The 13,755-nt window shown below is 43.1% G+C and overlaps 1 protein-coding gene and 1 long non-coding RNA gene across 2 annotated transcripts in view; both read left to right on the top strand.

Moving 5' to 3' along the window:
- The first annotated feature begins 5 nt into the window (after positions 1 to 5).
- LOC104856949 lies at positions 6 to 11,353 on the top strand. The gene is made up of 3 exons (XR_004518064.1): positions 6 to 81; positions 1,691 to 1,788; positions 10,426 to 11,353. It is a non-coding gene; the product is annotated as an uncharacterized LOC104856949 (long non-coding RNA).
- Positions 11,354 to 13,270: 1,917 nt separating this feature from the next.
- Positions 13,271 to 13,755, top strand: part of Znf329 (zinc finger protein 329) — an 11,887-nt gene continuing 11,402 nt past the window's right edge. The window contains exon 1 of the mRNA XM_010616667.3: positions 13,271 to 13,528. The gene's annotated coding sequence lies outside the window, so the exon portion shown is untranslated. The remainder of the gene's footprint in view (positions 13,529 to 13,755) is intronic.

The raw sequence follows: 13,755 nt of genomic DNA, 5'->3' as shown, positions 1-13,755 counted from the left end.
GCGAAGCGGCGATAGGCAGTGATCCGGTTATCATAGACTGCCTAACGGCGAGGGGGAGGACTCGGGTGAAAGATACCTGTGGTAGGTTGCCACCGCCCAGCACCTCCATAGGCGGTGACTAAGGCCGGGAAGGAGTCGTGCTTCACCCCAAGGTTGACCACGTGTGGGCGTACCTGAGTTGAGGGAAGGGGAGGAGCGAAGAGGGGAGGGTCGGAAGTGGCGAGGGCGTTGGTCGGGGCGACCTTGCCCTCCGAGGGATTATTACGGAAGGAGGGGCGGGCCTATTTAGTACTAGGGGCGAGGACGGCGCGGACGGGAAGTGTGTGGGCGGAGCCAGTGTGTGGGCGGAGCCAGCGTGTGGGCGGAGCCAGTGTCTACCCCAGCTCCAGGACGGGGCGGATCTAGGCTCCAATTTACGCAGGCGCTGAGCGGAGAGGGCCGAAGCGGGCTCTCTGGTAGTGGAGTGAGCCTGAGTATAATAGGGACGCGGTGGGCGGTAACGGGTGTTCCCCCCGGTCGGGGGTGGGTCTGGGGGAAGTTTGGCAGACCAGAAGTGTGCGGAGACCCGGGCTGAGATCCCTGCTAGTTTCTGGGAGTGGAGAACTGGCCAGAGGTGTGCGAGGGGTTAAGCGTTCCCCAGTCTCGGGGTGGCTTGGCCTGCAGAGCTAGCCCAGGTCTGCATAGAAGCGCAGGGTTCACTGCACCCCAGACCCCCGTGAGCGGGTGTGCGTGGCAGGGACCACTGACCACTACCTCACTTTGTAGTTGGGGCAACCCGTAGATCACTCTCCATGTACTCTTCGCAGGACACCTGGCCCGGTGTGCTCTTGGCTTCCACGAGACCAAGCCTCTAATGCTCTCGCTTCTGCTTGAGTTCAGGGCTCACTGACCACCGTCCTTCTCTGCCCTAGGGTTTCTCCAAGGGGTTAGGAGCCCTGCGTTTGCCCATGCTCCTTTGCTCACTGCTTGCTAAAGTGGTCCCAGGGAGTGTTAATTTTTATTGCCACAGTGGAAACGACCTACTCTTGGGCTACACCTTTTCACTTGTTTGTTGTTGCAGTTAGTCTAAAATTTTGTCTGAATTTTACGTGGAAACTAGTGTTATTGTGGCTGTTTCTCAGAAAAGGGGCTTTTTGGTCATTACTGCTATTTGTGTGTTCTTTACCTCCTTGCCTCCAACGTCAAAGATAAGGTCAACAAAATAATGTACACTGGACCCAAAACAAGCGAAACACCAAAGAATTTGAGCTGTGAGCAGAGTCTAAGAACATCCTCCATCCAGAAAATGGTCTGCTTGAAGGTGTAATGTGCAGTCCACAGAATGCAGGACACACCAGTGAAGAGGGTGTGGAATAATCCAGTTCATATTCTTGCACTGAAAAGCCACATAAAAATGTTTCTTCCCAGAATGGGAAATCTGCAAGTGTTTGATTCTTGATGCAGCTCCCTACCACTCAGAGCTGATGTCACTCAGGACTGGGCTCCCTCCTCCCCTCTTGCCATCCCCATTTTGGGGATGTCTTTATCTTTTGCCTACTAGAATGCAAAAAAAAAGCTGGATACATATTAACTGCCGGTCCTGAATATAACCCACCAGTATTTATCCTTGTCTTGGGAAGTCTGCCTTTTCTTCTCTGATGAAAATTAACTTCTATTTTTTTTTCAATCTTTTTCATATTCTGATCAACAGTCCTGAGAGGCTATATACATCCAAGCCAAAGATGAAAAGCTGCTCTCAGCAATCTGAATTTTAAAATTTCTAGCGACAAATAAGATTATGAAACAGGCGTAAGTACCACAGTAATAGTGCATGTCTGAAATTCCAACTCTGGGAGACAAGATCCCAAATTCATTGTCCTGGGTACCTTAGGGACTTATTGAGCTCACTGGGTTGTAGCTCAGGGCAAAGGCCCTGAGCACTGCACCCCCCTTTCCCCTCTCTCTTCCTCCCTCCCTCTCCCCCTCCCTGCATCCCTGCCTCCCTCCCCCCATCCTCTCTCCACACAACCCCAACCAGGTCAAAATAAACCAGGCAGAATGAGAAGCAAATTGACATAAATCAACACTCAAATTATGTATGAACAAAGTCTTCTCAGTAACTGTAACAAATATATTGGGGAAAATACTTTTATAGTAGTATCAGAAAAAATGAAATTAGTCTGTGGGGAAATGCAGAGGATTTATGAGAAAACAGGTTTCTAGAAAGAATTGTAAGCTTACAGAGATGAGAATGCTTATGTTCCAGAACAGGAAGGCCAATGTTTAAAAGTGTCAGTTTTTCCAAATTTATCACTAGACCCCCCAAAAATAGCAAATAAAATTACAATGCAGCCTTTTGAGAGGTCTGGTTCTACATAGCTTTGTACTCCACTCCTCAAATTGTGAGGGAAGGAACTGCTAGTTTTCACAGGAACAAATTAGATTCAAACTTGAGAAATGTCCACAGAAATTGCTAGTTCAAAAGTGTTCCAGCTGGGTGTGGTGATGCACTCTAAAGGCTGAGGCAGGGGGATTGCAAGTTTGAGTCACCATGGGCAACTTGGTGATTGAGACCCTGGCTCAAAATAGAAAAAAATTAAAAAGGGGTGGGGATGTAGCTCACCGCAAAGGCCCTGGGTTCAATCCCCAGTACCATAGAAAAACAAAGAAGGCCAGGATTTAGCTCAGTGGTTCCGCTGCCTGCCTCACAAGCATAAGGTCCTGAGTTCAATCCCCAGTACCTAAACAAAAACAAAAACTGCAACTCACTGCTTCCTGCCGCTTGATTTCACTCAAGACATGGGACTCTGGATTATCTTTTTGCCATCTGCAACTGGGTTGCTGTGCCCCTGAAATTGCAGCTGAGACTCCTGGGTCATTTCTACTGAACACAGCAAGTCTCTCTTCTCTGTGGTGTCCATCTCACAAGGAGTGACTCTGAGCCGGGCTAGTGAGGGTTATCCTGCCTGGAGGTCCTGGTCTCTTCTGAGGGCTGCCCCTAGGAAGCCCAGATCCTGGCTCAAAATGACTGATGGGTAGCAAGGGAAACTTACTACATAAGATATTTTGTTGACTGCAGGTAACAGAAAATGCCACCACTTCTTGTCTTAAATTGTGTGAAACCCAGAGGCAGGGGCCTCCAGGGCTGGTTCCTACGCTAAAGACACGTCCATCTTTGGGCTTAGGCTTGCTCAGTGTATCGTCTTGGTTGGTTCTAAGGCTCAGGTTTTCATGGTCTCAAGGGGGCTGTATTTGCTTTCATTTGTCACTGTAGCAGATACCAAAATTGGGTGACTTTAAATAGAAATAAATTATCTGACAACTCTGGAAGTGAAATGTTCAAAATTTGCTTACTGGGCAAAAATCAAGGATGCTTTTCTGGAGAGTCTAGGAGAGAACTATATTTATTTGCTGGCTATTTTTGGATTTGTGAATAGAGATCTGGAATGAAGACAATATCCAGGGAGCAGGTAGGAGATGGGGACCCTGGTAGGAGTTCCAGTGAGTGTTGGAAAGCAAGTTGGCACCAGGGAGGGTAAGGGTAGAGTCTGAGCTCCCTCTTGTGTTCAGGAAAGAAGCTAGCACCTCAAAGAATCTCAAGGTGAGAGGAATCTTCAGTTTATGTGTGAAGCAACCCCACTCCTCCTTCCCCACGAGCACAGCACGTACCCTTTAGGGAAGCTGTGGATGTGGTTGTCTCTGTCTCAGCTCCAGGGGATGGTCCTCACTGGCTTGGAGCTGCATGTTCTCCTTCTTTTCCTCAGTGATTAATCCAGGGACATGCACGTGCTTTGGCTAATGGCAATTCGTGCAAGTATTCTTTCCATGGTGACTGGGTTGAAGGAATGAATTCAAACTAGGAGTGAAGCCCAGGGTTTTTATTAAAGTTTAGGAGAGTGTGGCAGGCTGAAAAATGGCTCCCAAGGATGGCAGGTCCTAATCTCTGAATCCTGTGATTGTTACTTTCTTAGAAGAAGTCTTTGCAGTAATACTTAAGCCTCTAGAGATGAGAGTATCCTTGATTACATTATCAATGACATGTCTTTATTGGAGGGAGGCACAGAAGCATTGATTACCTTTACACAGAAAAGGAGAAAGTGATGTGACCCAACGAGGCAGAGATTGGAGTTACATTGTCATAAGCCAAAGATGGCAGCAATCATCAGAAGCTAGAAGAGGCAGGGAATGAATTAGCTCCTGGAGCCTCTCAGAGAGTGCAACCTTGCTGAATTTTTTCAGTGACACTGACTTCATACTTCCACCTCCAGAATGATAAGAATAAATTTGTCTTAAGATTTCCCTTTATCCTTATCCTCTCCCCCTTGTGGTACTGAGGGTTGAACACATGAGTACATCCCCACCATATTTATTTATTGCTACTTAGGGATTGAAACCAGGACTTCACACTGAGCTACATCCTCATCCTTTTTTATTTTGGGATGGTCTCACTAAGCAGCTGAATTCCTCAGGCCTCCCAGAGTATTACAGACCTCTACCAACACACCTGGCTCAGTGGATTTTTACATTCATACACATATGTCCATCACACAGATCAAAACTCTGTTCCATTTCTAGACCCCATACATTCCCTGGGCAGTATCACAGAGGTAACCCAACTAATTTTTTTGTTTTATGTCTATTTTCACTCATTGCTTTTTAGTTTCTTCCAAGTTGCGGTGTGTACCAGTAGTTCATTTTTTTAACTGCTTGAGAGGGTTCTACTGTGTTGATGTCCCATGTTTTGTCCATTTATCTAATTATTGAGGTACTTTTTTTGAGACTTGCTGTGTAATTCAATTCAGGCTGGCCTAGAACTCATGGCAACCCTCCTACCTCAGCCTCTGGAGTGCTAGGATTTCAGGTATGTGCCACCATGCCTGGCTATCAAGGGACTTCTGGGATGTATCCAGTTTTTTCTTATGACTAAAGATTCTTCACACATCCTTTCATATATATTTTGGGGACATGGTTCATACTTCTGTTATGATTAGTATTTTGTTAACTTGGGGAGTTTTTTCTGAACAAGTCTGTAAATACTTATTCTCTTCTCTACACAAATGATATCTTTGTTATGGAGTATAAAATTCTAAAATTAGAGGATTTTTTTGTTGTTGTTTCTTGTCTTTTATTTTATTTTATTTTTTTGGCATGGGGATTGAACTCACAACCTTATACTTGCAAGGCAGATGCAGTGCTACTGAGCTAAATCCCTGGCTCTTTGCCTTATAACATCCAGGATTCAGAAGAGAAAATCAATCCTGTTTGTGCCCTCCATTTTGAAAAGGGTTTTCAGTGAAGCTTGTAAGCTATGCATGATCCACAGAGTTTGAAGATGTTATCAGGCTGTGGTATGTCTTCTTCATCTTACCGGACGCTGAAAATGATGTTTGAAGTATGAGTTGCACACAATTTTTATTATACCTCTCTTTAAATAAACAGAATGCCACTGACAAAATATTGGTAAGTTAGCATAAACTCTGATTTTTTTGAAGTGACCACATGTGGAGTGTAAGTGGAAAATATGAACGGCATGCCATTCAACCTTCTTCTTTGAATATGAAAAATATGTATATATTGGTTTCCATGATTCGCATAAGTTTTCAAAATTGGTGGTTCTCTGACTGATACATGATGTAGAAAGATGGACCTGCTGTTGTCATTGATAACATTTACACTTGATCATCTATGGCAGTCATATCTACGAGACATTATGAGATCTAAACCCTGAGTCCTATCACATAGTGTTTCTATGGCAAATCAAGGAAACATATAGAGTAGATTTGTTCACAGCTTCTTCCTGTGACTGCAGGAAGTTTTGTGCACATAGCATCAGTATATGTGAGTAGTATATTTATGGATCAAAAATACCTTGGGGCTTTTGCTTCCTTTTTGGTTTGTTTCTGATATCCAATAAAACGGAGTATCAGCCAATAGTTTTCCCATGTTGATTATGTTCAGTGAGTTTCTCTAATGAGTATGAATTTCTCTGTGTAAAATAGGATAAAAGATACAACTGAGAGCCTGCAAACACAAATTCCTGGAATTCTCCTGGGTGAGCCCTTTTACATTGGATACATGAGAATATACAAGGCCATTCATCACAGGAGAGACACAAGACATCCCTAGTATGAGTTCTCTGATGCTGCACCATCAGGAGTGAGCTCTGTCTACAGCTTTCCCACATTGATTGCATCCATGATGCTAAGTAATGGAGGAACAAAGTGTGAAAGATTGTATTTATAGAATTCTCTTCCTGTGTGAGTTTGGAAACATGCTGAAGGGAATCTTTCTCAGGAAAGATGCCCGTGCTCAACACATGTGGAAGGACTATCTCCCGAGAGGGTTACTCATAGTTAAGACAACCTCTGCGTACACTCCTTGTATGTGATATTTCTTCAGTATGACTTTTCTGATGTCTAAATATGTGTATCCTGAAGTCAGTTCTCACTTTAAGGGTGGCTGTGGGGTTGAGCAGTGTGAGTAAAAAAATGGCAGGAGATCTGCGTATACTTTTCCACGTTCCTTACATTTAAACGGGCCCTCTGTATGCCTTCCATCAGCCTAGGTTTGTTTAAAACTTTTCCAATTAACCACATAGATTTCATCTGTAAAGTCTTTCCACAATGAACTATTTACAAGTCTAAGAAGCTGAGTGAACAGGGCATGGTGACACACACCTATAATCCCAGCACTCTAACAGGAGGGTCACAGGTTCAAGCCCAATGTGGGCAATTTAGCAATTTTGTGAGACTTTGTCTCAAAATGAAAAATAAAAAAGGAGTAGGTGATGTAGCTTAGTGTGAAAGCTATGGGTTCAATCCCTAGCACTCAAAAATAAATTTGCATTCCCTTTAAGTATACAGTTCTGTGTGTTTTGATTAATGTGTACAATTCTACAACCACTTACACAATCAAGAGAGAACATTTCCATCACTCTAAGAGCTCCTTGTGCCCCTAGGTAGCTGAGTTTCCTCCTCCCACCCAAGACTGAGGGGCAACATGGATCTGCTTCCTGTGATTGGGGTTTTGTCTAAAATTTAGTGTTGTTTCTGACATTGTTTATAACAGAGCTAATTATAGCCCATCTCTCTTACTGACTGCCACAGAAATCTATGACCAGAATATTAAAAATAACTACTTAAGAACTTTGAAAATTTAACATTAGCAGGTAGATTGGTATATTAAATACAGATTATTGTCAAATCTTTGATCATAGTTGATGGTAATGATATGTATTTCATACAGTTGTGGCCTGGCATGGTGGGACACATGTACAATCCCACCATGCTGGGAAACTGAGGCAGGAGGATGACTAGTTTGAAACCAGCCTGGGCAACTTAGTGACTAAGACCTTGTCTCAAAAAAGGAGGAGGCATTTTCAAGGGATGTACTTCAGTGAAAAGACCCTGAATTCTATCTCCAGTACCAAAAAACAAAACAACAAAAGGTATGGTTGTGGCTTTTTTTTTGGTCCTAGTGTTTTTCCCACTTTTACACAAGAGCAGGGTAAAACATGCAATAGGTAAAGTCAGAAAAACTCCAGAAACCTACTGTTAGCCAGAGAATTAAAAAAGAAAGAAAGAAAGAAAGAAACCTTGGTTCACCAAAAAGATTCAAAGACATCCTCTCCCTCTTTGCACTCCTAATTCCTATTTTATTTTTATTTTTATGAGTAAGGATAGTACTACATAATTCATCCTGGCCTCAAACTCACAGTCACCTTCCCGTCTCAGTTTCCTGAGCTAGGATTACAGGAATGTACCACCACACTCAGCTTCACCCTTCTTTCCTGCTGAAGGCACCCGCCATTGCATAGAACTTCATCCTAAAGGGCCAGGACAGGAAAGACACTGTCTCCCCGGAAACAGAAACCCATAAAATGGGCTGCTAGTGTCTTAGGAGGGTGGGAACATCCTGTACTACTTTTTAAAAAATCATTTTTACTCTCTTACTGGTATTACGTAAAGATTGTCCTAGTTACACAGCAGATGAGATTTCTTCAGAGAACTTTGTGAATGTGTCGAGCTATCTTCTACTTTAATCTGATAATATGGGCAGTTGCATCAGTAGATGTTTTAATGTTTGCAGTCCTTGCGTTCCTAAGATAATGCCAACCTTGCTATTTTGGTAACTGTCTACTGCTTCTTAGTTTAGTTCCCATTTCACAACTGATATTATTTCTTTGTTACTTGCTTGCTTTTTCTTTTTTGTACCAGAGATTGAACGCACAACCTTTTGCTTGCAAAGCAGGCACGGTGCCACTGAGCTAAATTCCTGGCCTCTGTTACTTGCTTTTTAAAATAGTCTTGCTGAAGATATGTCTACTTCACTAATCTTCAAATAGCAAATTAGATTTTCATCATTTTCTTAGCTATTTCCTTATTTTCATTTTGAAGAATTTCTGCTCTTTTACTTAGCACCTTCTTCTCTTGTTAGTTAAATCTGCAGTTCTTGTTATGTAGCCCAGGTTGGCCTTGAATTTATGATCCTCCCATGCCATCCCTCTTAGGTGGTGGGATTACATACATCATCCCGTACCTGGCTATTTCATCTTTATAGTTCTTAAAGATTTCTTTTAAAAATTATATTACCTTTTTTGGGGGTAGGGGTGGTATTGGAGATTAAAGCCAGGGCCTTTGAACTGAGCTACCTTTCCATTACTTTATTTTTTTATTTTGAGATAGGTTATTACTAAATTGCCCAAGCTGATCTGGAACTTGTGATCCTCTTGCCTCAGCCTCTCAGTGTCCTGAGGATACATAATGTCTTTAAAAATATATATATTTACTTTTAAATAACATATAGGTATTTACATATTTATGGAGTGTAGTGTGATATTTCTTTTAAATCTTAAGTGGAACAGTGACTTCACTAACCTCAACGCTGTTCTTTTTTTCCAGTCAAACAATTTTGTTGTTGTGGTGGGCTTGTTGAGACAAGGTCTTGCTGTGTAGTTTAGGCTGGGCTTGCATTCACTGTAACTCAGACTGGCTCAAACTCATGGCAATCCTGCCTGCTAAAGGTGGGAAACATGCTTAAGTCTTCTTCTGGTGTTGGAACAAGTTATAGTTGTTTGATGCTGAATGTGAATTTATGGTTTGTTTAGATGAATTTAGGAGTAGTAAGTTGTCAGAGACCCCTGTGGCAAGTCTCGATCTCTTGATTGGTGTTATGTTGAATGGTGAGAAGAAAGACATAGGGACAGAGTTTGAGAGAGAAACGGGGAGCCAGGATGACCAGTGTTGAGCAAACTGCAAAGACCCCAAAAGGCCAGAACTGCTGATATTTACTGGTGACACATCATTGTTAAATTGGGGTAAGGGGACTATGTGTGGTTGATAGGGATATCTTGATGCAGGCAAAACTTGTAAAAAAAAAAGAGACAAAGGATTTTTGTGTTAGTCTGGGAATGAAATTTTGGTAAGAATCACTGACCCTGGCTGTATGTTGCCTTATGTTTTGGTCAGACTCACTTCTTAAAATAAGGCAGTTCCAGGGTTCACTATTGACAGCCTGCACTGCTTACAGCCTGCTTTGGGCATAATCGATGGGACAATCCCCCAAAGTAGGTGTTTATTGTTGAATAGTTATTGGTTATACAGGGAAGCCCACAGAGCCACTCTGGAGACCCTGTGCTTCACCCACACCCCAGGATGTGTTTCTTCTATGTTTCATAGTGTACAGAACCATTAGTGATATTTTGATATATTCAGATGTTTTAAATCTGTGTTTTGTGCCTTTTGTGTGAAGACACTCTTCTTTACCCTGATGAATCAAAGGTATTCTTTTGTTCTGTATTCTAGTCATCCTCAAGGTGTGTGTGTTTGTGTGGTCACATATAGATATTTTGTTCATCTGCAGTATATAATGTGTGTTTGAGAATATGTATGCATTAAGATTTGCAGGGGTTTTTTTCCATCTGAAAAGGTGGCAAGATGAATACATACTTCTTCTGAAGTCTGAAGCCACCTTTCCCACTTAATCAAATTAGGCCTAGTCTAAGTCCATGTGGACCTTTTATTTTTTGAATTAATTAATTATTTATTTATTTTTGTTTGTTTTTTGAGACAGGATCTCACTATGTAGTTGAGACTGACCTGGAACTCACTGGGTAGCCCAGGCTGGTCTCAAACTCACAGAGATCCTCCTGCCTCAGTCTCCAAAGTGCTGGGATTACAGGTGTGCACCATCGCACCCAGCACTTTTGGACCTTTCTTTTGTTCTCTTCATTGGGTTGCTTAGTTACTGGAATTTAGGAGAGCTTTTACTCTGGTAGAGGAATTCTGATTTCCTTTTCCTTTTGTTTCTTAAGGAGTGGACTTGGATACTTCAGTAGCTACCCTCTTTTGTGTGACTTACAGGAACTGTTTGTCATACTGATAGAGTAATACTATATAATAAGGCAGGCCCTTGCCTCGTCTCCATGTTTTTTTTTTTTTCCCACAGAATGTTTTGTTCCAGAAGTGTAATGGTTGTGCTGCACTCCTGCCCAACATATCAAAATGTTTTGTAACTGTATGAAGTGCCCTCTCAGGAATGTTCTGTAACTCTGCCCCTCTGCTTTAGTGAGCATGCTCACTTGCCCTGTAGATCCCTATATAAGGAATCTCTCATTCCTATTGAGGTGCTCAGACTTCAGAGTATGAACTTCTTGGAGCCTGGCAGCATAATAAAGGTTTTTCTCCACCTCTTCAAGTGACCGTCAGATTCTTGAGTCTTCAAATCGTGATAGCTGTGACCCAGAGCTGTAACACTGAGCTGTAACATGCAGCTGTGCCTCAGAGCTATGGCACTTGGTTGTGACACTGAGCTGTTCTGCTTTGCCACAATACTCTAGTAAAATTCCTCCAGTGGTTTGTTGTAGGGAGATACTGCTTTCATAGTTTAGTCTGGTGATGACTGTCGTGGTTTGAATATTGGATTTTTTCAACCTTGCACCAAGTCCAACTCCTGCTTACTTGAAGAGTCTTTCGTTATTAATATAGAAGGTACGATGTGGCAAGCTGGCTGGAGAAGTGGGAAGGACCTATAAATTACAAGACCCCAGAGCAGTGCCAGATGATTCTCAAGACCATATATGTAGAACTTTTGGCAGGCTCCCATGAGATGTGGAAGGTACAAAGAAGACCAGATGCCACCAGGACCTTGCTGTCGTGACTCCTCATGGTAGTCCACCCTGGATCTTTTTTCTCTTTTCCTCTTTTGATCAGCCCAAGTTCACTCTGAAGAGCCAGTTTTCCACTTACTGCTTCATGCCTAACCTTTGAAATAAACTTTTGGCACTGTTTTTGGCTTGTCTTATCCAATTCTTTGTTTGAGGCAAAAAAGACCTGAAATACTTTTGTTTGGTGAGCTATTTTTGAGGAAACTACCCAACAACAATATCTTCAATAAAAATTTTCAACTTTTTGTCACAAAGATGATGCATAATTTTTATCATTTCTTTTGTGTGTGTGTGCGTGTGTGTGTGTGTGTGTGTGTTTTGAGATTAGGGTGCTATACTGTTCAGGCTCACCTTGAACTCACTCAGCAACATAGACTGGCTGCACATTCATGGCAGTCCTCCTGCCTCAGCCTCCTCAGTGCTTAGGTTACAAATGTGCAGCACTATGTCTGGCCCCTTCCTCCCTCTCTGTTTCTTTCTCTTTTATTTTTTTTAAGACAGGGTATAACTATGTAGTTCCAGCTGGCTATGAATTCACTATGTAGCCCAGGCTGGTCTCAAACTCACGGCGATCCTCCTGCCTCAGCCTCCTGAGTGCTGGGATTACAGGCGTGCGCCACCAAAGCCCGGCTGCAGTCATTTTTTTAAAAAAATCATACAAACATGAGGTGGTGGCAGGGCAAGAAAGGTAATGGGGGTGAAGATGACCAAACGATACTGTATGCATGTACCAATCTGCCAAAATGAAACTCATTGCCCTAATAACCAATGTGCACTAATAGAATCTTTAAAAATACAAAGATATACAGCTAAAATGCCAACAGATAATCTAATATGGAGTGGTACAAAATTTTATAATAATACAAAGAAGGCAGAAAAGGGAAATCAGCACCACCACCCCCAAAATAGAAGTGACAAACAGAAAAGAAAAAATGGCAGGGCTAAATTGAACTGTATCAATAATTACATTAAATGTGAATGCTCTAAACACACCAATTAAAAAAACTGTCACCAGGCATGGTGGTGCTCACCTTTAATCTTAGCACTCTGGAGGCCGAGCCAGGAGGTTTGCTGTGAGTTTGAGGCCTACCTGCATTACATGGTGAATTCTAGGTCAACCTGAAGTACAACCTGTGTCTTAAAAACCACAAAAATACCAAAAATTGTCAGGATAAAACAACAACGACAGCACCACACAAGACCTGTTTACCATCTATAAGAATTATACTTGAAATATGATATAGGTAAATTTAAGCAAAAGTCTGAAAAAATATATACAGCAAATATAATCAAAAGAAGGCTGGCGTGGGTAGGTAATTATCAAGCTAAGTAAACTTCAGAACAAGGAAAACTACTGGGTATAAGAAAGAATACTCCATAATTATAGATGGCCAAATTCATCAAGAACATACAAGAATTCTAAATATATATCCACTTAATAACAGAGCTTTAAAAAACAAAAAACAATGCTGGGCATTGTGACATGCCTACAATCCCAGCTACAGTATTGGGAGCCTGAGGCAGGCCTGCTTAGAACTCTTCTATAAAAAAAAAATTCATTATTATAGTTGGAGCTTCATATTCCTTTGTAATTAAGTAGTAGAAAACCAGTAAAGCTAAAGACCCCCCAAAACACTACTGGGGCTGGGGCTGTGAGCCCACCAGGTGAGCAGGTGCCTGAAAGGCAGGATGCCCTGGATTCACTGCTTAGCCACAGGAAAACTAACACCAAAACCAGAACCAAACCACTCAGTTCACTAATTTGTGATTTGCTTCTGTTATAAACCATATTTCTGGCCCCACTAAGTTTCTCAGGCTGGCCTGTAATTTACAATCCTGCCTCATCTTCACAAATAGTTGGGATCACAGGTGTGCACTACCACGTCCGAGTGCGACTACGATCCTTAGCTGCCCTATTCTAAAAACATGTAGCTTGCATGATTTGCAAATTAATTATATTGTCAAGTAATGAGATATCCTGAGCTGGATTTTAACATATTTTTCTGAAAATAAAACAAGCTATGATGTAAAACCATTCCGGCAAATTATGCACTAAGATTAAGGCTGTACTACAACCACCGACAGCACGGTTTAGAACGCCTAGGGAGAAATGCCAGGCTGGTCGCAGAAGGAGGACGCCGAACCTGAAGCACCTCGGCCGGGGAGCAAGCCCCGCCTCGGCCAACAGCCGACTAGTGGCTGGAAAAGAAAACATCCGTGAGTCCAAACAGAAAGACCAGGCAGCCAGCCAAAGAGTGAGCGCCAGGAGAAATTCACCCCGCCCCTCCACAGTCCCGCAGCTGGCTGCCGAGGACGCGCACATCCGGGTAATCGGGCTCGCGCATGCGTAGTGTCCGCGAACATGGCTGCCGCCGGTCGTCCGCGGTGAGTTCTGCGGCGCTCCTCTCCCCTTCGTTGCCTCAGTTTCTCCCCAGTGGGCGGCGCGGGACGGGGAGCTATCCGGTGCAGCTGTGGCGGCGAGCGGAGCATCTGCAGGCCGGTTTCACGCGGGCAGTGGGCGTTTCGAGCCGCCCGGGTTGGCCCTGGACGTACGCAGCTGTCTTCGCGGCGTGGACGTTCCCGGGCTCTTAGGTCGCGCGCCGGTGTGACCT

This window comes from Fukomys damarensis, unplaced genomic scaffold, assembly GCF_012274545.1.
Source record: "Fukomys damarensis isolate Sample0158 unplaced genomic scaffold, DMR_v1.0_HiC HiC_scaffold_19, whole genome shotgun sequence".
NCBI classification, from domain to species: domain Eukaryota; kingdom Metazoa; phylum Chordata; class Mammalia; order Rodentia; family Bathyergidae; genus Fukomys; species Fukomys damarensis.
This window is presented reverse-complemented; position numbering and strand designations above follow the sequence as displayed.